This window comes from Cyprinus carpio, chromosome A20, assembly GCF_018340385.1.
Source record: "Cyprinus carpio isolate SPL01 chromosome A20, ASM1834038v1, whole genome shotgun sequence".
NCBI lineage: Eukaryota > Metazoa > Chordata > Actinopteri > Cypriniformes > Cyprinidae > Cyprinus > Cyprinus carpio.
Window position 1 is genome coordinate 22687023 of NC_056591.1, and position 22385 is coordinate 22709407.

General features: G+C 34.4%; 1 long non-coding RNA gene across 1 annotated transcript; it reads right to left on the reverse strand.

The window, feature by feature from the left end:
- Positions 1 to 10518: 10518 nt before the first annotated feature.
- Positions 10519 to 15934, reverse strand: LOC122149083. The gene is made up of 4 exons (XR_006162839.1): positions 15854 to 15934; positions 15535 to 15634; positions 13152 to 13398; positions 10519 to 11962 (listed from the first exon to the last, which is right to left on the reverse strand). It is a non-coding gene; the product is annotated as an uncharacterized LOC122149083 (long non-coding RNA).
- Between the last annotated feature and the right edge of the window lie 6451 nt (positions 15935 to 22385).

Here is a 22385-nt window from a genome sequence, read left to right on the forward strand (position 1 = left end):
GTTGTTACCAGGTGGCTGCAAAGGTGTTCTTGTTGGTTGCTAAGGTGTTGCTAGGGAGTTCTAGGTTGTTACTAGGTGGCTGCAAAAGTGTTCTTGTTTTTTGCTAGAGTGGTCTAGGTTGTTGCAAAGGTGTTCTGGTCAGTTGCTAAGGTGTTGCTAGGGTGGTCTAGGTAGTTGCAAAGTGTTCTGGTTGGTTGCTAATGTGTTGCTATGATGTTCTAAGTTGTTACTAGGTCGCTGCAAAGGTTTTCTGGTCAGTTGCTAGGGTGGTCTAGGTCATTGCTAGGTAGATGCAAATGTGTTCTGGTTGGTTTGTAAGGTGTTGCTAGGGAGTTCTAAGTTGTTACTAGGTGTTTGCAAAGGTGTTCTTGTTGGTTGCTAAGGTGTCGATAGGGTGTTCTATGTTGTTACTAAGACTTTAAAATGAAAGTGAAAACAGAAAATATTAAAATAAAAAATAAATCTATCAAAATAAACATAAAATAAAACACATTCAAACTATTATCAAAATATAGAGTATATTAAAGATATAATAAAGATTACATAATAAAACTCATGAAGCAGCCTTGATTCTCACAAGTGTTTTTCACATTAATTTTCTTCACAGAGTTTTAAAACAGATCCTTAAATAAAGAGATCTGCTCTATGAACCAAACCAGCTTAAATCACAACATTACAAACTTGATTTGAAGCAAAATGCAAAAAATACCAAAGTTACGAGACTGTGTACTGTACTTTACTCATCTGAGGAAGCACTGTGAATGATGTAAACAGACATCATATAAATCGACTTACAGTCATTTCAAGTATACATGTGTGAAGTTTTTGCAAAATATTAAAATATGTACTAATATACGCAGTTTCCACAGTAACAGTAGCTTCTCTGATAATTAAACACATATTAAAGCAACAGTTCACCCAAAAACCTGTATGACTTACTTTCTTCTGTAAAACACGAAAGAAGACAGACCACTTTGGTCACCATTGACTTCCACTGTATGGACAAAAAAAAAAAAAATGACTTACTTCTCTCAAAATATCATCTTTTATCTTCCACAGAAGGAAGTCATACAGGTTTGAAATGACATGAGGGTGTGTAAATGTTAAATTTTTTAGGTAAATTACCCTTTTAAACAAGTCAAACTAAAAGTTTTTTTTTTTTTTTCAGACTTTCAATCACACTTTTGGTTTCTGACATCTGTGCAAACACACTGAGCTTATAAATAGCTTTCCAGTGACTGTAATGCTTTTATATATACATTTGCTGCATCTAAGCAGCACTAGAAAGTTTGCATAAATGGATTATGTTATAAATAATGGCATTCAAAAGTTTGAAAGCACAACTACATTTTCATGTTTTCGAAAAAAAAAAAAAAGAATGTATCATTCAATTAATAAAAATACAATAAAACACAGTAATACTGTAAATTATCATTATTATTTATTTTTAGTTTTTTTTAATGAAATTTTTAGTTGTGAATGCAAAAATCCATTCATTATATTAGTCTACTAAGAAAACTTGTTTTCTTGATTTTCTTGTAAAGAAATTAATACTTGTATTCAGCAAGGGTACATTAAACTGACCAAAAGAAACAGTTCAGACATTTATGTTACACAATATTTCTATTTCAAATAAATGCTGTTCTTTTGAACTTTCTATTCATCAAAGAATCCTGAAAGATAAAATATATCACAGTTTGCACAAAAATATTAACTATTTTCAACATTGATAATAATAATAAATGTTTTGAGCAGCAAACCAGCATATCAAAATGATTTCTGAAGATCATGTGACACTGAAGACTGGAGTAGTGATGCTGAAAATTCATCACAGAAATAAATGACATTTTACTGTATATTTACATAGAAAATGGCTATTTTGAATTGCAATAAAATTTTACAATTTTTACTGTAAATTTTATCAAATAAATGCAGCCTTGGTGAGTGCAAGGACTTACTGACCCCAAAACTTTAGTGTAATTATAAATAACATTTCCCTCACCTCGTCTTCCATCCACAAAGAGTTTTTATCACAATGCATTCTGGGATTCCCTTCACAAGCCTTTAAGCCAGGACTGCACTTATGGTGCTTTAAAAATGCTGTCTAGGAAGGTCATTAAATTTTGGAACAGCACTATAACGAGAAGACAAAAACCTCATTAGCAAAATGTTTTCACACCGATACTTTCACATTTTTCTAATGCATTATTGTGAAATAAATTTCAGTCTACTATCACAGACGCGCAGGTCAGCTGTCTTGGTTTCTGCCCGGCGGTTACCACACAAACTGTCATCCAAACACAAGGAAAAGAAGGTGAGCGATTTTTAGAAAGTTACTTGGTTTCACATCTCCTCACAGATTCCTCATTTGGTAGAGTAACGTTTGATAGGGCCAGACGCTGACAGTTATTAGCGTTCACGATTAATGATGCCTTACATACAGTGTGCTCAGTGAGTTTACAAACACAACCCGTCCTTGTGCACTCACGGGTCAGAGTTCAGCTGCTTTATTTGGGAATCTCTGGCGCTGATCGTCTGTGAATAGATCACTATATTAAACTTAACAGGGCCAACTGATTTTATCAGCTTTAACTAGGACATTATTTCAGCTTTTATGTCTGTCTCTCTCACTATGTGCAGAATGAAACACTAGCGTAATGCTTGCTGCATACTGCACACTATTTTTAGAAAACGGTGTGTTTATTCCAGCAAGTGACGTTCTGTTATTTCAAAACAACCCGTGAGCAACTTCCCACAATAGCCAAGTGTCACAGTGATGAGATCTGTAAGGAAAGCGCCTAATAACACTCTAAAAACACGCAGTTTTAATCCAATACGTGCAAAAATGTGACATCCGCTGTATTGCATTGTGGGATACAGTATTTTACATAGTGTCCATAGTTACAAACTACTCATTTTTTGGCAATTATAAATAGCAATCCATTTGTTTCATGCATACTTCACATACTATGCACAGCACACATACTGCAAATTACAAGCAACTTTAGGATTGGGAGATACAACAAAAAAAAAAAAGTAAAGAAAAAAGTATGCATTAATTCATTTATTTATTTAATGCTTTTAAGGTGCTTTTCCTTTCAAAGAAACAAATGGATGGCATACTGCAATTTTCAAGTAGTTTTAGCTTTAGGATTGGGTGATACGTCACTTGAATATCATATCACAGTAATGAGTTTTGCAAGGAAAATCACCTAAAAAAAATATATATATATATGGTGATACGTCACCTGAAATATATATATATATATATATATATATATATATATATATATATATATATAAATATATATATATATATATATTTAAAAAAATAGTATTTTTATTACTTTATTTACTTGTAATTTGTAGTATGCTATCCATTTGATCCATGCATACTTTACATACTATGCACAGTACACAAATTGCATCATATAACATACTGCATATTGTAAATTACAAATAGATTTATGACTGGACGACGCAATACCCAAGCATCACAGTGATGAGTTTCACAAGGGAAAGCACCTAAAAAAACAAATACTTAAATAAAACTAAAAATCTAGTTTTCCAGCTTTAATCCAATATGCGCAAAACGTCTTTACTCAGTATTTGATTAGAGAAAGAGATCATGCTCATCCAATGCATTGTGGGATACAGTATTTCACATAGTGTGCACAGTGGCAAACTTCTTATTGTTTTAAATTAAAATAAAAAATATAAAATGATCATGCATTAGATGCATACTTCACATACTATGATGTAAACATATTGCATGCTGTAAATTACCAGTAGCTTTAGGACTGGGCGATGTGACAATAGACTATCATAGTGACCAGTTTCGCAATGGAAAGCACATTTGTTGCTTAATCTAAAATGTGTATAAATGTCTTCACTGTCTTGAAGAAATAGATTCTGCAGGTTCACCCACTGCATTGTGGGAAACATTATTTCAAATAGTGTGCACAGAAAAATTCCATGAAAAAAAAAATGGTGAAGATTTGTCTTTTTTCATTGCTTTCATTGTTTCACTTTTAATAGAGGTTCGGCCCAATAATAGCACTAGTATTTTTGCAGTATGCAATACGTGTACTGTGCTTAGTATGTGAAGTATGCATGCATCTGATGTATGAGCATCTTTATATTTTATAATTGCATTTAAACAAAGAGCACTATATGAAATACTCACAATGCAGTACATCAGCCAACATGATTTTTTTTTTTTTATTTCACATTTCTTTACTTTTGCACATATTGGATTACAGCTGCAAAACTAGATTTATAGTTTTTTTAAGTGTATTTTTTAGGTGCTTTCCTTTGCAAAATTAATCGTCATGATACTCAGGTGTTGTATCGCCCAATAATAATAATTTGCAACATGCAATATGTGTACTGCTCTTTTTTATGTAAATATAAAGTATAATCCATCAGATCAATGCATACTTCACATACAATGCACAGTACACAAATTGCATCATATTGCATACTGCAAAAATATTTAGGACTGGGCGATATCGTGCAATGATAGAAATGTGTTGATTTTCTACGAACTGCTTTACTTTAACACTTGAAAGATTCCACTGAATTTCCTTGAAGAATAACTATATTGTAAAATATTGTGACTTCAGTCACAGCGCCCACCCATGCATTTAAAAAGGGCAATCAAAACAAACAGTTTGCTGTCAAATAAACATCAATATATCATCGGCCTCTGCTTTATCTCTCTCTATCTCTCCCCTCCGACACATGTTTGAGCTCAGACGCGTAACATCCATCAGCTAATCATTACAACCTCAGGTGCTGACCCGCCACACTCCCGCCTTCAAACACCACCCGCGCAGCTGCTTGATTGAAGCGTGGAGCGATGGGCTCTGACTGCAGGAAACCCAGAGAGGAAATGATCATGTACTGCGTCGTCTCGAGTGCCACTTTGGGTTATTTATTTGGACAGGCGAACGATTCGGGTGGAATTCCCTGGCGATCCATACACTTAGCGGCAGACGAGCCGGTTGGAGGTGAATCCTGTCTGACCTGTCACACACACACACACACACACACACACACACACATAAACATCACTCCCCTCATGTCTGGAATCCCACTTTATCTGTGTTTTAGCAGGAGGGGCGGCGGAGCTTCACACTCCCTCTAATAACACACTGTTTGTAACAATCAGACTCTTGTGAAGGTGCTGTTGTGATGGATCACTAGCTTTGAAAACACACACCTGCTTTCCTTCAGGTCCTGGAGCTTGACAACAAGCAGCAACTTGCTGATTCAGATCGGAAAGTCACACTCATCAGTGTTTACAAAATCAAACATCACTGTGTTGTTGCTTATTCTTAGGGTGAGTGATGTGAACAAATCCATAACACTAATGTAGTTATGGTCAGTAATCTAACAGTTAACTAAAATTAACCATTATATATATATATATATATATATATATATTATATATATATATATATATATATATATATATATATATATATATAATTATATTATTTGAGCTAGTTTTCATTTTATTTCAGCAACATTTGTCATTTTTATTTAGTTTAATTTGATGTACTGCAATAACTAAAACTGAAATAAAAAAATTAAAAACTACATAGACATATATAAGAAATACTTTCCAAAAAATGACAAACAACAAAAATAATAAACTTTAACTAAAATGAAAACAGAAAATACAAAATATTAATAAAAACTATAATAGTATACTAAAATGACACTGGCAAAATAATCTTACTATTAAGGATGGAAAAATCCTGGAAATCAGTGTTATTTTAGAATCACTGAGATACTATTATACCTTTAATATTTAGAATTTCATTTTATAATTTACTGTAAGTAATTTTTTTGTGTGTGTGTGTGTGTATTTTGTCATTTTTTTTTTTTTTTAATACTGCATGTCTATATAGTTTTTATTAAATGTTATTATAATTGTATTTATTTTAGTACATTAAGTTAAAGTAAATAAATGAGAAATGTTGTCTTGGCCACTATACCTTTTTATATTTAATTTTATTTCAAGCAACAAAAATACTGTTTAATGGTTTCAGTTTTAGTTATTGATAATAACCCTGTTGGGAATGCAGTGTAAACAGGGGTTTCACCTAATATATGCATCAAAAAGAAACTTTGCCGCGTCATTTATCACTGATGCATGAACTAAACTGTGTATGTAGAAACTGAGAAGCCTAAGACATGACAGCGACCTCAGACCCACAATGAATACTGGTGACTGACCGCTGGATTGAGTAACTGACCCTGTGTCTACTTTAGTCTGGTCTGAGTTTCAGCTCATTGGGAAACTGGCTGTGTGAAAGGACGATGCTAATGTAGCAAAGACCAGAGTAATGTGTGAAACAGCTGCCCGCAAAACTACTCTGGAATTCAAAGAGGAAGTCAGCGAACAGGTTGTTGTTTATTAAAGCAATCAAACAGGATGTGAACGATACAGAGATCTACTGTACAACTAACCACCGGTCATATTCAAACAGGCCCGTTTTCCTTGATTCCAAGACCACTAACATGGCTCTTTTTTCTTTCTCATAAGCTTAAATCAAACGTCAAATCATATTTTAGTGATTTTAATAGAGATGTATAATGGAGAATAAGATTTTTATTTTGAAAGCAACATCACTCAAGCACCTGATCTGAATATTTCATCAACTAAGCACGATGACACAATCACATGAGTGTTTTTCAGACAACAAATTTTATTGCAAAGTGCTTTTTCTGCATTTTCTAATTTTGTAAAAAATTTATTAGCCTAAAATGTGTGGTTTTGGTGACTGTGAAAATACTACTTAATACTGGCATTATAATCTTACACGCTTTAGACCATTTCAGAATTGTATGAGTTGCAACCCTCTTAGAATATTTAGTTTATTGTCTTTATGCTTTTAAATGTAAAAATAAAGAACAGCAACAGCACAACTGCGAGCGTGAAAACAACAGCTCAATATGATAATTTCGAGTAATATTATGCATTATATTTTTTTCTATTTTTGCTCCACCAACAAAAACAGTTCCAAACAAAACCACAGAATTAAACACAGCACAGTAGTAATGTTTCTGAATTAATCTGTGTTTTTGAACGAATCATTAACTGACTCACTCATAAAGACAACCGCTTGTTTCAATCATTACTGAATGAATCAGTGCTTCTGAGCGAATTGGTTGAGTGAATGATTCAATTGACTCACTCTTAAATTTAGTTACTGAATTAATCAGTGCTTTTGAACAAAACAGTTGAGTGAATGATTCAGTTGACTCACTCAGTTGACTCAATTTCTGGTAACATTGTTGACTTGACTGCACAGACACTATTTGAAGAGAACTAAACTGAGCTGGACGATGACATCACTGAATCAACATTGAAATGACTTTAGCTGATAAACTGAGTGTTTTCTATTGTCCTTGCATTATCAGCACACATTTGGATGTTTAACACTATAAAGCTGCTTTGAAAATCTGTATTGTATAAAACGCTATATAAATAAAGATGTCTTGACCCTTAATTTTGCTTACTTAATTAGTGCTTTTGAAAGAATCGGTTGAGTGAATGATTCAGTTGACTCACTCCTAATTTTGGTTACTGATTGAATCAGTGCTTTCGAAAGAATCGGTTGAGTGAATGATTCGAATGATTCACTCGTAATTTTGGTTACTGAATCAATCAGTGTTTTGAATGAATCGGTTGAGTAAATGATTCATATGACTAACTCTTTATTTTGGTTACTGAATCAATCAATGCTTTTGAATGAATCGGTTAAATGAATGATTCAAATGACGGCTACTTGTTTTTGTTTCTGAATGAATCAACGAACGAATCGATTACGTCAATGATTCAAATGATTCACTCACAAAGATCACAAAGTCATTTATTGCCACCTACTGGCGTATCAATGTAACTAGCAAAAAAAAAAAATAATTACTGAATGCACTGTAAGTCGCTTTGGATAAAAGCGTCTGCTAAATGCATAAATTTAATTTAATTTAATTTTAAATTTAATTTTAATTTTAATTTAATTTAATTTTACTGACAAATCTCCACCACAGGCAAATAATTTTTAAATTCTGATTTAGGTCAAAAGTGGAAATATTTATTTAAGTTTCCCGGATCACAGTTAATAATTTCACGTTTGCTGTTCTCGCTGTCATTCTAAAAACAAGATAAAATAAAAACAGATTTTTCAGCTGCAGTATGAACAAAGTCGAAATTTATATCATTTTATAGGCCAATTCATCTCATTTTTAAGCTCATTTTCTCTTCTTCATGGAATTATCAGATGAATTATCATCCCAAACTCCCAAAGCATCTCCAAGAAATGAGCCAGACAAATGTCTGCGAAAAACGTTCAGGCATCTGCAAAATCTGGCTATGACTGCTATTACATAAACAGAAATGTTTCAAATGAAGATAACATTAATACTGAGCAGCGGACGAGGCAGAAAAGGTAGTTTACATTCTTAGCCGAGTCGTCTTGATAACAGGCCAAGAGAAATATGAGTCATTTAAAATGTGTGCATTAACATAATTTACAGGGCTCCTACTAAACTCAAGTGTTCTTCGCAGTTGTCCTTTTTTTTTTCTGGGGCCCGAGACAAATGGCGGGCCCCGCCTCAAAAACGTATGGGAGTAAGAAATCACCTACGGTCGCTAATCGCTTAAAACAACACTGTATTTACCGAGTAATAAGCACTCAGCGTTCCAGGCCGTTCCCTCCCTCTGATTGGGATTTGGGACCGCCGACGAAAAAGCCCACTTGATTTACGTCGGGTTATTCGGGAACGCTTTCATTTGGGATTGAGAGGAGGAGAAGGGACAAAGAGGGGAGCGATTTCATAACTCTTTGTATATGTCTGGAAGTCTTCCATGCATTTTAACCAATTTACGTCTGAGCGGAATGACCCCGGAATTAATGAGGTTCTCGCCTTGATCAGCCTTTTTCGTTCACATTCTGTGATAACAGACTGTTGCGGGTCCTGAGAAATCCCACCTCATTGATACGTTCTGTCTATCCGTGGGGATATATTTCACTCCGAGCGCGCCAGGCACTGTAAACGGGGCTTTTAGGGGAGTTTTCGTCCGGTGATGGACGAGCGAAGGCTCAGCGTGGAGGTTAAAGGTCGCTGTCTTTGCTGCCTGGCTTGTTGATGTTATACACATTTCTCTCTCTAGGGACTTCCCAGTTTCCATTGCCTTTCCTGAGTGTTTTAAAGTTTTATTTGTGTGATTTAGTAGCTCATGTTCCTTTTGAATTAACATTTTGGAGCAGCAATTGCTAAATCATCCAGGGCACATTTATCCTGCGTAAAATTATGACATCATTAATGGACGTTAATGCCTAAAAGAATATCACCACTGGAAATAAATCCAGCGCTTTTACATGGCTTCATCTAAAACCTATTTACATTCTACATATCCCAATGTTTTACAATCAAGAGGAAAAGAATGACTGCATTTCTCTCCGGGAGCTTTCAGGCTAATATGTGCCACTAGCTGCTATTAGCGCACGATTTACAAGGCCTGCGTTCGCATGGAACGGATTACCGATTGCACTGCTGTAGGTCAACACCAGAAAGACGTTAGAAAGCGTCATTTAAACATGTCACGAATGAACAACTTTATATGTTTCAGTCAATCAGAGGTGCCAACAATTACGAACTACATCCTAGTGATGTTAGAGTACTACAGTTTCAGTAGTCGATAACAATATCAGTAAAACTTTAATATCACAGCAAAAAGTAATATGATATTGAACAGACCATTATTTAAAAATGCAAATATTAATAAAATTCAATATAATACACATAATATTATTGAACACAATTTTATATATATATATATATATATATATATATATATATATATATATATATATATATATATATATATACATATATATATATTAAGGTCTCATTTGTTAACTTATGTTGAAATGGAAATTATTATATATGAATGTATTTAAATCATAATATAATTATATTTTATATATATTTTCAATAGTGCATATATATATATATATATATATATATATATATATATATATATATACAAATAACAAATAACAAATATTAATATAAAACATTACTATATTTATAATATAATAAAACAATTTTATTATTTTTATACATTTAATATATATAAAATATTTTAATAAGTTAATACAATAAATAAAGTAGTTAACATTAACAGTGAATGATACTGTTACATCAATTAGTTCATGTTAATTCTGACATTTACTTATTCATTTATTTAAATCAGAAGTTGTATGTTAACATTATTAAAATTAATTAATGCGCTGTGAACTAACAAACAATGAACAATGGTATTATTATTAAATGGTGTCAAAATATTGTTCATTGTTCATGTTAGCTAAAGCATTAACTAATGTTAACCAATTAAAACTTATTGTACAGTAAAAAAAAGCAACTGAACACATAATATTTACAACATGAATATTCAAAATAAAATAGTGGCATTTACACTGCTTATTTTTTTGTTCCAACCATTTACATTTACTCAAGACAAACCAACTGTTCTTATACTACAGGCATTTTTGACCAATATGTGCACTGGATCACTTAAAAGCCAACATTTTACCACAAACCACAAGCATACATATGCACAATGCATGCATCCTATTATATGGATGCAAATAAAAGCACATATATAATAATAAATAAACATATGGACTTTCTATCAAAGCACCATACTTTTGACATCTCTATACCATCTCATATCGTCACAGTTCACCACAGACCAAGGCACGTCACTGCATTTACAGAGCGATTAAACAACTTTTTAAAATTTGGTACACCGTGCCGTTTTGTTATAGCATTACTCTCAGAGTACCGGTTAAGCTGATTTATGGATTAGCCCTCCTGACAGTTGTCTGTATAAATCTGGTCTGTCTGCAATTACAGCCATTACATACTTCAGCCACTTTAAAATAAACTTCGCCGTGATGTCAGCCGGGGCTCCTGAGATTAAGCAGCGCCGCGACGTTTCCAAGGGAACACCTTGATGGCTATAATTACTGTCATGCTCCGAGAGTGATGAGAGTCACCAGAGCTCCAAATAAAATGTAAAACGCTTTCGATATAATAGATGGGTATCTCTTTGTTTAGAAATTCCACAGGCTATCTGCTGCACATTTGGGACCCTTTCTTAAATCATTTGGCGGTTTATTGAAGGAGCGTCACGTATGTTTTATTGTTGCAGGGATCCTTGGCGTTCACTTTGATGATCTGCTGATGCCAGTTAAATACGGCCTGACTAATCCGAAGGTTTTGTTTATGGAAGCTGTAGGACTGTGTTGGCATGCCCACTGTCAGCACCCTTCTTCTCTAATGCTTCCACTGCCTAAAATGGAACGAACAAAAGGCACTGCAAGACCGACGGGCCCTTAAAACATGACGGCGAGACCGTAGGAACCAGAAGCCCCGTGGGTGCAATCCGTTGGAGAAAGGCTTTCCAGTCACCTGACTGCTTGTAAGAAACACCATCTAAATTTACAATGAAACATCTTTCTACAAGCAGAAAAGATTTACCTGACACTGCCTTGGAAGGGTTTGGAAAAAGTCCATTTATATGATAGTTTTGGCACGTGAAAACAGAAAATCTGTGCGAGCGTTTAAGTCTGAGGTGGTATGATAGATCAGGCATTTTGCAGCCCAAACCACTATTTGATGTTGCCTTTCATAAGAGTTTCTATTTAGGGATCTTCTGCCCACATTGGGTGCATCCACTTCTTAGAGGAATCTGCCTGTGGAAATATTATTTAGGCATTCTTGGAAACATTATGTGGTTCTCAAGCTCTTCTTCTTTAAAGTCAACATGAAGCAGCGTTAGTAAGCCATTTTACTTCCGCTTTCTGATTGAAATGGGATCTCTCAACTTGATTTGACGCTTCAGGATCATCAAAAAGTCTGAGGTGGTTGGAGACGTCACCTGAAAAAGAAATTTCAGAGACAGAGAGTTATTGCAACATGATGATCAACTAAGATCAAAAGGAACTTAACCCTGACAAGCTTTTCGGTCATTTTTGACCAATTTAGTTTTTTTGGTCACGCTTTAGTTTGGGGATAATTTCTCACTATTTACTATGACTTTTGCCTCAATTAACTTCTAATTGGCTGCTTATTAATAATTAGTAAGGTAGTTGCCATGCCAACTTGCTACTGTGAACAAAAGCTCACAACGCTTGCCCCGCCTCCGGGCTCATTTGATTGGTCCACTGCTTTGGACTGACATTGATGAGCGGCGCTGTGTGACACGGCATCTTAAAAACTCGCCGTTGCAGTTCTTTTTAAGTACTGATAAACAGCCAATATACTAGTAATATGCATGCTAATAAGCAACTGGATAATAGTGAGAACTGGTCCCTAAGCTAAAGTGTTACTGTTTTATTTATAAAGGTTTTCTCAATCGGAGTGGTTTGAAACTTAATGACTTTTTCAGATATGCAATCTGAACAAACAAACAAAAAAAATGGACTGCAAGTCTAATGGGGAATTAAAGTAACTTTTTAAAAAAAGTTTAAGGGGGTTAAAGGGATAGTTCACACAAAAAATGAAAAATTTTGTTCCAAATGTTTCTTTCTTCTGCTGAACAAAGAAGATACGATGAAGACAGTTGATGGTCCCCATTAACTTACATAGTATTTTTGGGGTCAATGGGGTCCATCAGCTGTCTTCAAAATATCTTCTATGTTCAACAGCAGAAAGAAACTTGTATAGATATTTTGAAAACAGCTGATGGACCCCATTGACCCCAAAAATACTATGTAAGTTAATGGGGACCATCAACTGTCTTCATAATATCTTCTTTTATGTTCAACAGAAGAAAGAAACTCATGCAGGTTTGGATGAGTGAATAATGACTGGTTGAACTATCGCTTTAAGAAAGTCTAAGTAGTCATAAAAAACTCACACATTGTTTTTTCGAAAAGCTTAGGAGGGTTAAGAAAGTACTGTAAATAAGTTGTTGACTTTAAGTGTTTTAGTATCTTAAGACGTTACACACATCCTCAAGACTAGCTGCCAAACAAAACACTGAAAACACCACCGCAGATGAATCTGTGCCAAGCGGTCCAGGCCCCAACAACGTCTTTGTCTGACAACAAAAATTGATTACTCACATAATCTACACCACCGAGCGAGGTTTTCCATTGCTCCGAGCAGCGCGGGTCCTTGTTGAGCTCAAACGGGTTGGTCAGGAAGAAAACACAGCCATGAATTTTCAAAGAAAAGCCATCAGCGAGGATCATCCCTCTTTCAAAACGGAGGGAGATGCACAGATCCCCTATCGATCTCTTTTATTTCAGAATGCGTGCCAGCGAGTGAAGCACTCATTCAGAGATTTAGCGTGGACTAGTAACAGCACCACTGCGGAGACAAAAAAGCCATTCAAAACCACAGGTATGATTTATGAATGGGGACCAGAGACCAGCACAAAATTAATTGTAGGAAATGCAAGGCTGGGCCAGAGATACGTCCAAGATATACTTTCCCTGGCTCCTGGACCTATGGAAAGCCTGGGTGGCCCTTAGGACCGCTTCCTTTGGCTTTCCATGGTAATGTCATTGCTTGGGTCTGCGTGACAACCTCATCACGCCACGCGAGAGATCGAGGTTGATGTTGTTTGTGCTCTCGCAAACTCCACCAACAACTTGCGTGTCAGTGGTGAACTGTTTCCAATGCGAGATTTACTCTGGTCTCGAAGCCTTGACTTCGTTTCGAATCGCTTTCACATTGTGGAAAGCCACACTGAACATTACGGTCAGCTGAAAACACTTAATCGTTCTTAAAGTCTTTGTTTTGGATCGACTGGCTGTTGAGTGATGCTCATTTGCTGTGACATTTAGTCGAGGTGCAATTGCGGATTGTGAGTTGTTTTAACGGGACACACCCAGAAATATTACAAAAACGAGCCGTGAATTATTGCTGTGGAAGTCATTAATGCTTGATGTCTGTTGATGAAAGATATTGTAGAGAAAGGCAATCTGGTTTTATATTTAACACAAAACATTTGAATGGGTCTCAAGAGATTTTTTGACAGTGATAAATCTATATTGTTTTTATATATGCAATACTGTCTGACCCCATATTATATATTAATTTTAAAAATGATCTAATATACATATAAAGATATATAAAGGGAAAAAAATATTTCTTGCTCCAAAGCATTTTAGTAAAAATACATGCAAGTATATCTCAAAAAATTTAATTAATAAAATGTATATACATATTGACCTTTTTATTTTTTGACAGTAAAGACACTCATAAATGCAATTTAATTCATCAATCACAGTTTCAAAAATATTCAAAAATCAACATTGATAATAATAATTACATTTTAAAATGTATTCAAATAGAAAACCATTATTTTAAATGCTAATATTACTTCACAATATTACAGTTTTTATTGAATTGTTGAATAAACAAATGCAGAATTGAGCAAAAGAGACTTCTTTTAAAAACAAACAAAAAAAAATAATGATAGTGCAAATTCTATTATTATATATTCTATTCATTAAAATAACAATATGACTAATATAAAAATGAACTTATATGAATCATATAGAACAAATAAAAAGCTCATTAACCACTGCTTAATTTGATAGAGTCAGCAAAAGCATTTAAAGGGATAGTTCACCCAAAAATTGCAATTCTGTCATCATTTTCAAACATGTCTGCATTTCTTTCAGCTGGTGTACACACAATAAGATATTATGAAAAATGTTAGTAACCAAACAGTTGCTGGTAGCCACTGACTTCCATAATATGGAGAAGAAAAAAAAAGCTATGGAAGTCAATGGCTACCGTAAGCTGTTCGCTTACAAACATTCTTCAAAATATCTTCTTTTGTGTTCAGCGGAAGAAAGAAACTCATACAAGAGGAGAGTGAGTAAACAATGACAGAATTTAAATTTTTTGAGTGAACTATCAATTTAAAATATTTTATGAATATTCGATATCAGCTAGACTTATGTAAAGCGATCAAGCAGTAACAGACTATGCCCATCTAAACCCAAAATCATCTCATTAAAGCTGTTTTAAAAGAGATTTGGAGTATGGAACTCATTGTTTATCACCTCTCCGTGCATCCATGTCCCTCAGCTCCCGTTACTGAAGAGAACACCCTGTTGATGTCACGACGGGCCTTCGGTTACCATTCGGCCAAAGCTGGCACCGTTTTGAGAGCCTCATGTTTTGTGAAATAACAGAGGATGTAAGGCCCATTACTCTATATTTGTAATATTGTAAAGAGGTAAGTGAAAGCCAGTGGAACATTTTGTAAATCTCGAGTCACCCCAAACCGCCGCGTGGACGATAAATGCGCTGGGCTCTCCAACAGGATATCCCCTTAGACTCGCTCACCACAGCCATGATGAGAATAACAGAAAGGGCATTATTTTTCCTCAACAGTTCGGGAAGGTGATAAAGGGCTCTCAAATCCTCTCACAGGGTGTAGTGGTACACACACATTAATTCACATCGACAAAACCTCTGCTTACTTACATGTGGATTTTCCCTCATTTGCCTCCACTTTAAGCAATTTGCAGCCATCTACCGAAGCGTTCAGCTAGTTTTGCACTTAACACCATTGTGCCACCTGGACCTTTAGACAAATAAAGCCACAAGTCCCAAACAATTGCCAACTTTCTCATGGTCATGTTAAAAAATATTCACATTATAAATCTACTGTATCATATTTGATACATGACTTTCTAAGGCCTCTAAATGAACCAAAACCTAATTTATTGTTGTCTGATTGATAGTTTATACTTATTTTTTTAGCAACTAAAAGGTCTTTTAGTGTAATTGTACAAATGTTCACCATCAGCTCGTGTTTCATCTGTCTTTTTGCTGTGAAATATTTACTGATTTTTAGTGTTAACAAGGACGGCGAACAAGAGGGAGAATGGGAGCTGGGTGTGCTCAGGCGCTGCCTTTCTCAATGCTGTCAAAATAAAAGTCTCGAGCCTCGAACACATCGACCAAGCAGAAAAACTTATTGGCTGGTGCCGATATTTGAAAAATGCCAAATATCGGCCGATATATCGGCCTTGGCGATATATCGGTCGACCACTAATTTTTATAAAGTAAATACAAGAATAACTTTTATTTTTCCAGGTGAAGACTGGATTGAAGCAACTTAAATTTACTTGATTATCAAGACATAATTTTTTAGAAAAATCATCGAGTCTTGAATATGATCATCAGGCTTTCTATTGGGTATCTGCTATACTATTATAAAGATCACATTAAAAACATCAGAATTTCATCACTTTTTGTCCATGTCAGTATCTGAACCAAATTGCATATTTTTTGCTCATTTTGAACTGTTTTTTTCCTCTATATTTTCCCTATATCAGACTATATGAGCCATAAAACCCTGATGTATCAAAATATAAAACACACATGCAAATTTTTATTAAGATTTTGTCTAAAGGCTCAATTTACTATGCCATTTAAAATAAAAGAAAAAAATTGTTCAGGCTATTATTTCATAGCTCAGGCTTTACAGGGTTAAGTTTACCTCCTATTGATATTGCAAGCATAATGCATGTTTTCAGACAGGTTTCCTAAACACTTCCTTCGTCTTCCATTGGTAAGAAAGAGCAAATATTGTTATGTCAGGCTGGTCGGGATGCTTCAACAAACAAATCAACATTTTGAAAGAGCCACAGTATTACATTCATCAAGAAAATCAACTAACAATTGCAAAAATATACCTTATTTTTAACGTACGAGCAAAACGATAATTTGTAGCATCCGGTGTCATTCGCTTGCATTTTATTTATATTTTAGCCAAACAAAGACAGTTTGTTATGCTGCTTGATATCGCAAACTGGTATATGCTATCATATTATTTCAACTCAATAAACATATTCATAAGTATACAGTACTGGTTTGTAGCACACAGTTTTATCATTTACTATACTTTGTTGTTCTTTGAAGAAACAGCTTAATTTAAAGAAAACAGCTTAATTCCACATTTCAAAATAAGGTATATATTAAACTTGGATATTAGAAAGTATTTATCATGGAAAAATTACACTTAACCTTTAAATTGTGTCTTATTTTGTATTTTGTAATCCAAATACATATCCTAAAAGAGAATGTCTCATTCCTGTGGCTTTTTATCTTCATTTCTCCCCGTAATCCTCATACGTATGATTCATTATGGCAGGAAGTTGTTTCTCTTCTAAAGTACAGCCCGTTGAAAATATTTGTTTTCTTTGTGTTTTCTTTATTGCTTTGATCTCTTTTTACTGGCACTAGTAGCACAAGTGCACTTCTTCTACATTTCAAGTCTGAGGTAAAAAAACTCATAAATGATAATTTTACCTGTGGGATGCGAGATTGTTTTTCCCTTTTGGCAGGCCTGAGTATGAAATATTTGGCAAACCATCTGCTAAAATTATTACAAGACTTGACTTCCTTTGAAAAAGTGCCTGCTGCTCTAAACACTGTTTGTCAACTGACTCGCTGCCTATTTGGTCAATGTATCTTCCTGTCGTCTGGTCAGTTATGGATATTATGAATGTCTTTAACTATTTACTGCTAAATATGAGATCTACAAACCCAACTCAACCTTGCATTTGTTTAGCAGCAACATGATTTACATGCATTCATTTAGCAGATGCCAGTAATGTGATGTGCATTGTTGCATTGGTTAAAAAAAAACAAACTATGACTTGTGAATGGTGTATGATTTGAGATTCGTTTTGAATTTAAACACTATTTCTTCCCTATTAGTCTGATTCTTTATTTTTCAGATTGTCATGATGTCACACGACTGCTAACTGAAACGTGGCCCAAATATGATTTATGTAGCATTGTGAATGCGAACATCACAAATCACACTGACAATCAAATCTGGGTCATTTTCAGTTGTGGAAATAACCTGGAAATATTGGGAATGTTACAATTATGACTGCCAGTCCTAGAATTAAAAATTTTTCTTAAATTTTTCTATTTACAGTATGTTCAGCTCTAAAACATTCAATATTGCTCTTAAAATCATCCAGCAATCACAATTTATTTAAATCTTTGGGGTCAGTAAGATTTTAGTTTTTTTTAAGAAATTAGTACTTTTATTCATTGAAGATACATTAAATTGATCAAAAGTGACTGATTACATTTATAATGGTACAAACAAGTGCTACTTCAAATAAATGCTGTTCTTATGAACTTAGCTTTCATCTGTGAATATGTTTCACAGTTTCCACAAAAATATTGTGCACAACTGTTTTCAACATTGATAATAATCAGAAATATTTCTTGAGCAAATCAGCATATTATAATGATTCCTGAAGATCATGTGACACTGAAGACTGGAGTAATGATGCTGAAAATTCAGATTTGATCACAGCAATAAATTACATTTCATTATATATTTACATAGAAAACAATTATTGATTAAACATTATTTCACTGTTTTTAATGTATTTTTTTTTATCAAATATCAAATATCAAATGCTGCTTTGGTGAACAGAAGACACTTTCAAAGGTAGTGTGTAGAATCCATTTAAAATGTACAAATAAATATTATAAAATATACAAATATACATGGTTTTCACACACATATATCAGTTTTGGAGGGTCTGACAAAGGCCACATTTCAAACATCAGAAATCAGGCATATCAGCTTCCACATCATACATCTGATGGCAATGCTAGAAAATTAGATTTAATTGCATATAGTGCTTAAAAACTGTAATTAATTATCAAAAGGCTCAGTCCGATTACTAACTATTACTAACTAACAGGAGGTCGATGATTGCCTAAAAGAACATGTCTCACAACAATTAATTATTACACCCTCAAATATTAATAGAGGCTACTGATGAAGTGCTAACAATTTCTTAATACTGACTTAGATACACACTTCCTCTATCTGCCTCCACCAAAAACACACAGTTAATGACAATGTGTGTGATAATCGATGTGCAAAGACTCAGATAAAGAGAAACAGGAAGATGAGACAATGTGTCATTTCCAGAATAGGGAAGTTCATTTGCCACAATGGTATTAATACAGTTACATGGAGAAAAGCTGGAACAATCACTGTGGTTATGCTAATCGAAGATCTTCGGAACAAAAAAATACATATTTCTATATATACGTATTTTTAGACCAATATGTGAGGTAAAACAACTGATGGAGTCATGCATGGTTAATGTGCATGCTTTTTCACTCCTTTCAAAGATTTCGAAGGAAAATTCTCTCTCTCCTTTGGTTACCTGATGCTCTGGTGATTTAGAGAAGTTACAACCACTTTCACACAGTAAGAAACCAAGAACATGTACACATAGGCAGCTGGCTACTCTAAAATGAGGGGTTTCAGTTCTCTTTCAAGACACCTCCAATAAGTTGCAACATCTCTGGCCGGCCGTTGAAATGTTTAGATCATATCGTAAGAGTTGCAACACTTAAATGCAAACCGCAATTATTGTGAAGATGCCACTGTAGACTCGGCAAGATAGAAAGGTTGGTTTCAGAAAATGAGAAGTTCTTGCCTTAAAAGCCATTTCATATATGTATATAAATATGCACGGTCTGTGTGAACCAAAAGCCTTCTTACGACACTTGGTTGCAACAATTTAGAAACTTATAATGTTCACATTTAGCAAATAATCAGAGTCATAAACACCTGAAGTGTGACTGTAGTCTACATCAGAGCTCAATAGGGATGTAACGATTAACCAGTTAAAAATTGATTCAATTATGTGACGATTCAAATCGGTTGAGATGCTAAACAATTTGCTATTCAATTAGGGTTAGGAGTTTATATGAATGTATGTCTGACGGGAACTTACTGTCTTTAGAAAAGTTTAGATGGGATTTTTTCTTTTTCTTTTTGTCTTTGTTTTGTGTATGTTATATTTAATTTCATAAGTGCAGCGCTGCCTTGTTTACAGCGGTAACCAAGAAAACACTTAAAGCTCCACCTGCTCCAGTGTTCATAAGTGGTTTGTTTACAGCGGTAACCAAGGAAACGCTATAAGCTCCACCTGCTGCAGTGTTCATAAGTGCTCTGTTTACAGCAGTAACCAAGGAAACGCTTTAAGTGCCACCTGCTGCAGTGTCAATAAGTGCTTTGTTTACAGCGGTAACCAAGGAAACGCTTTAAGCGCCACCTGCTGCCAGAGAGTGAATCTGCGTCTCGTTCAGCTCGTCTGCTGTTTCTGTTTCATGCAGATATTTTTTATGTAAAGTTTCACAAACAGTGAAAACATTCTGTTTTTGCTTCAAATTTCGAAATTATACAGTCTAATTTAGATTAAAAACTGCTCATGTTGCATTAATGCAGCATCTTTGTTTGGATCATGATAAAAATGCAGTGGTTGCCTCTAATTTTTAATGTAAAGAGCACAGACAAAGCCCTATTTTTTTATATGAAGAGATTTATTTTATTTGTGTTATTTATTTGGTGTAGGGTTTGTTTTAAAACTTCAATTTAGTTTTGTTATTTACATTATATTTAAATTTTGTCATTTAGCAGATGCTTTTATCCAAAGAGAATTACAAATGAGGACAATAGAAGCAATCAAAACCAACAAAAGAGCAATAATATGCAAGTGCTATATTAGTATATTATTCTAGTGTTATATTTCAATTTCACAAAGACACGTGCCGCATTTTGTCCAAGCAATAATAAAATGACACATTTAATTTATAATTTATCATAAATCTAATTCTGTAAAAATAAAAAAAATTGTGAATCGAATCGTGAATCAAAATCGTGAATCAAATCGAATCGTGAGTTGAGTGAATCGTTACATCCCTAGAGCTCAATATGGATTGCATGTTTTTTTTTTTATATATATATACTGCAAACTTTGAATACATCAACTGTTCTGTGTTAATGCGGGGCGGTATGACGGTATATATTGTTACCGCAAAATAAAGTGTCTATCATTAGAGATTTTGCTATATCGTGTGTTCCGCAGTATGCAAATATATCTGCGTAACATAGTAGTGCTTAAATGTTATACACCTTTGAGTGCTTAGGAAACATGCATGAATGAGAAAATAATGAGTGGAGTGCACTTGATAGAGTTATTAAGTGCAATAAGCAGTGAAAAAGAACTCAATGTGGTGCTTGCACTGACTGACACACACAATCAGAAAACACAAGTGTAGTGAAAAACACAAATTACACAAGTGTAATTTTAACATGACAGCATCAGGGTTCACAAACCACACCCACGTTATCCTGAGACATTCACTTCAGTAGAAAATGACAATTACACTTAAATGTATTATACTCCTCTATCATAGGGAGAAATGTTTTTTTTTTTTTTTAGATTTAACCACAAGATTTAGATTTAAGTTCTACATTTAAATGAATATAAATTGGTAGTGTTAAAGTTCAATGTGTGGGTAGCCTATCTTCTGTTGCTATATTTAGTTGTTTTTCTTAGTTTTAAAGAGACCAATAAAATAGCAAATGAATTTGACAGCCAGTATTCCCCAATGCTTTTTCATTCTAAGAACCATTAGCCTACCAGGATCAATCTGTGAGGGAGATTACATGTGCACTCTATCTTACTGTCAGTTTTACACCTCAGTTGATTTCTGCCACATTATTTTGCACAGTTGTTTTGAACCAAGATCTGCAAATGTATCAAATAAATAATGTGTATTGTTTCTACAGCTGCATTAAAAAAAAGTCTTTCTGGGTGATGAACAGTTGACTGGAGTCTGTATAGGTGGCAACAACGCACTGAAATGCAAATATCTGATAGAAGCATTATTAAAACAGCCCTCCAACGTCAATTTTACGAAAATAAGTTATTTAGGCGCTAGATGGCGCTAGTTGCGCCAGTTTCAGGGTGAGCAGCGAGCTACTAGTAAATTTCGCTGGATGACGCGAATTAAAATCGTGATGAAACTCTTAACAACTCCAAGAAAGATACAGGTTTGCTCAGATCCACAACTCATGTAGTAAAATTCATCACAATCTGCTTCAAATTTCTTTCTAGTCTTTTTAAACATCCGAATCTACACGACTAACTGCATAACTGTGAAAGAGAAAAAAATAGACCAACGCGTCACAAGAACATCAAGAACATCAAGAACACACCTGTGTGAAGCTCACCTGAATCAAGAGAAGACACGAACATCGACTCCTCCGCTGTATTTATAACCGATTCTTCTCTGACGAGCTCGAAAACGAGTTCAATCCTGCCGCCTTTCCTCGCACGTGATTGCCGCGCTCTTTTCCCGCCCATTTCGTTCGTGCATCTCAAGCGCGGTTCTATTAGCGTTACTATAATTTCAAATGCGTAAAACGCTTTTTTTTTTTTTTTAATAAAACTATCAATGCACAATAAAACAAGCTGCATGTACAATGTATC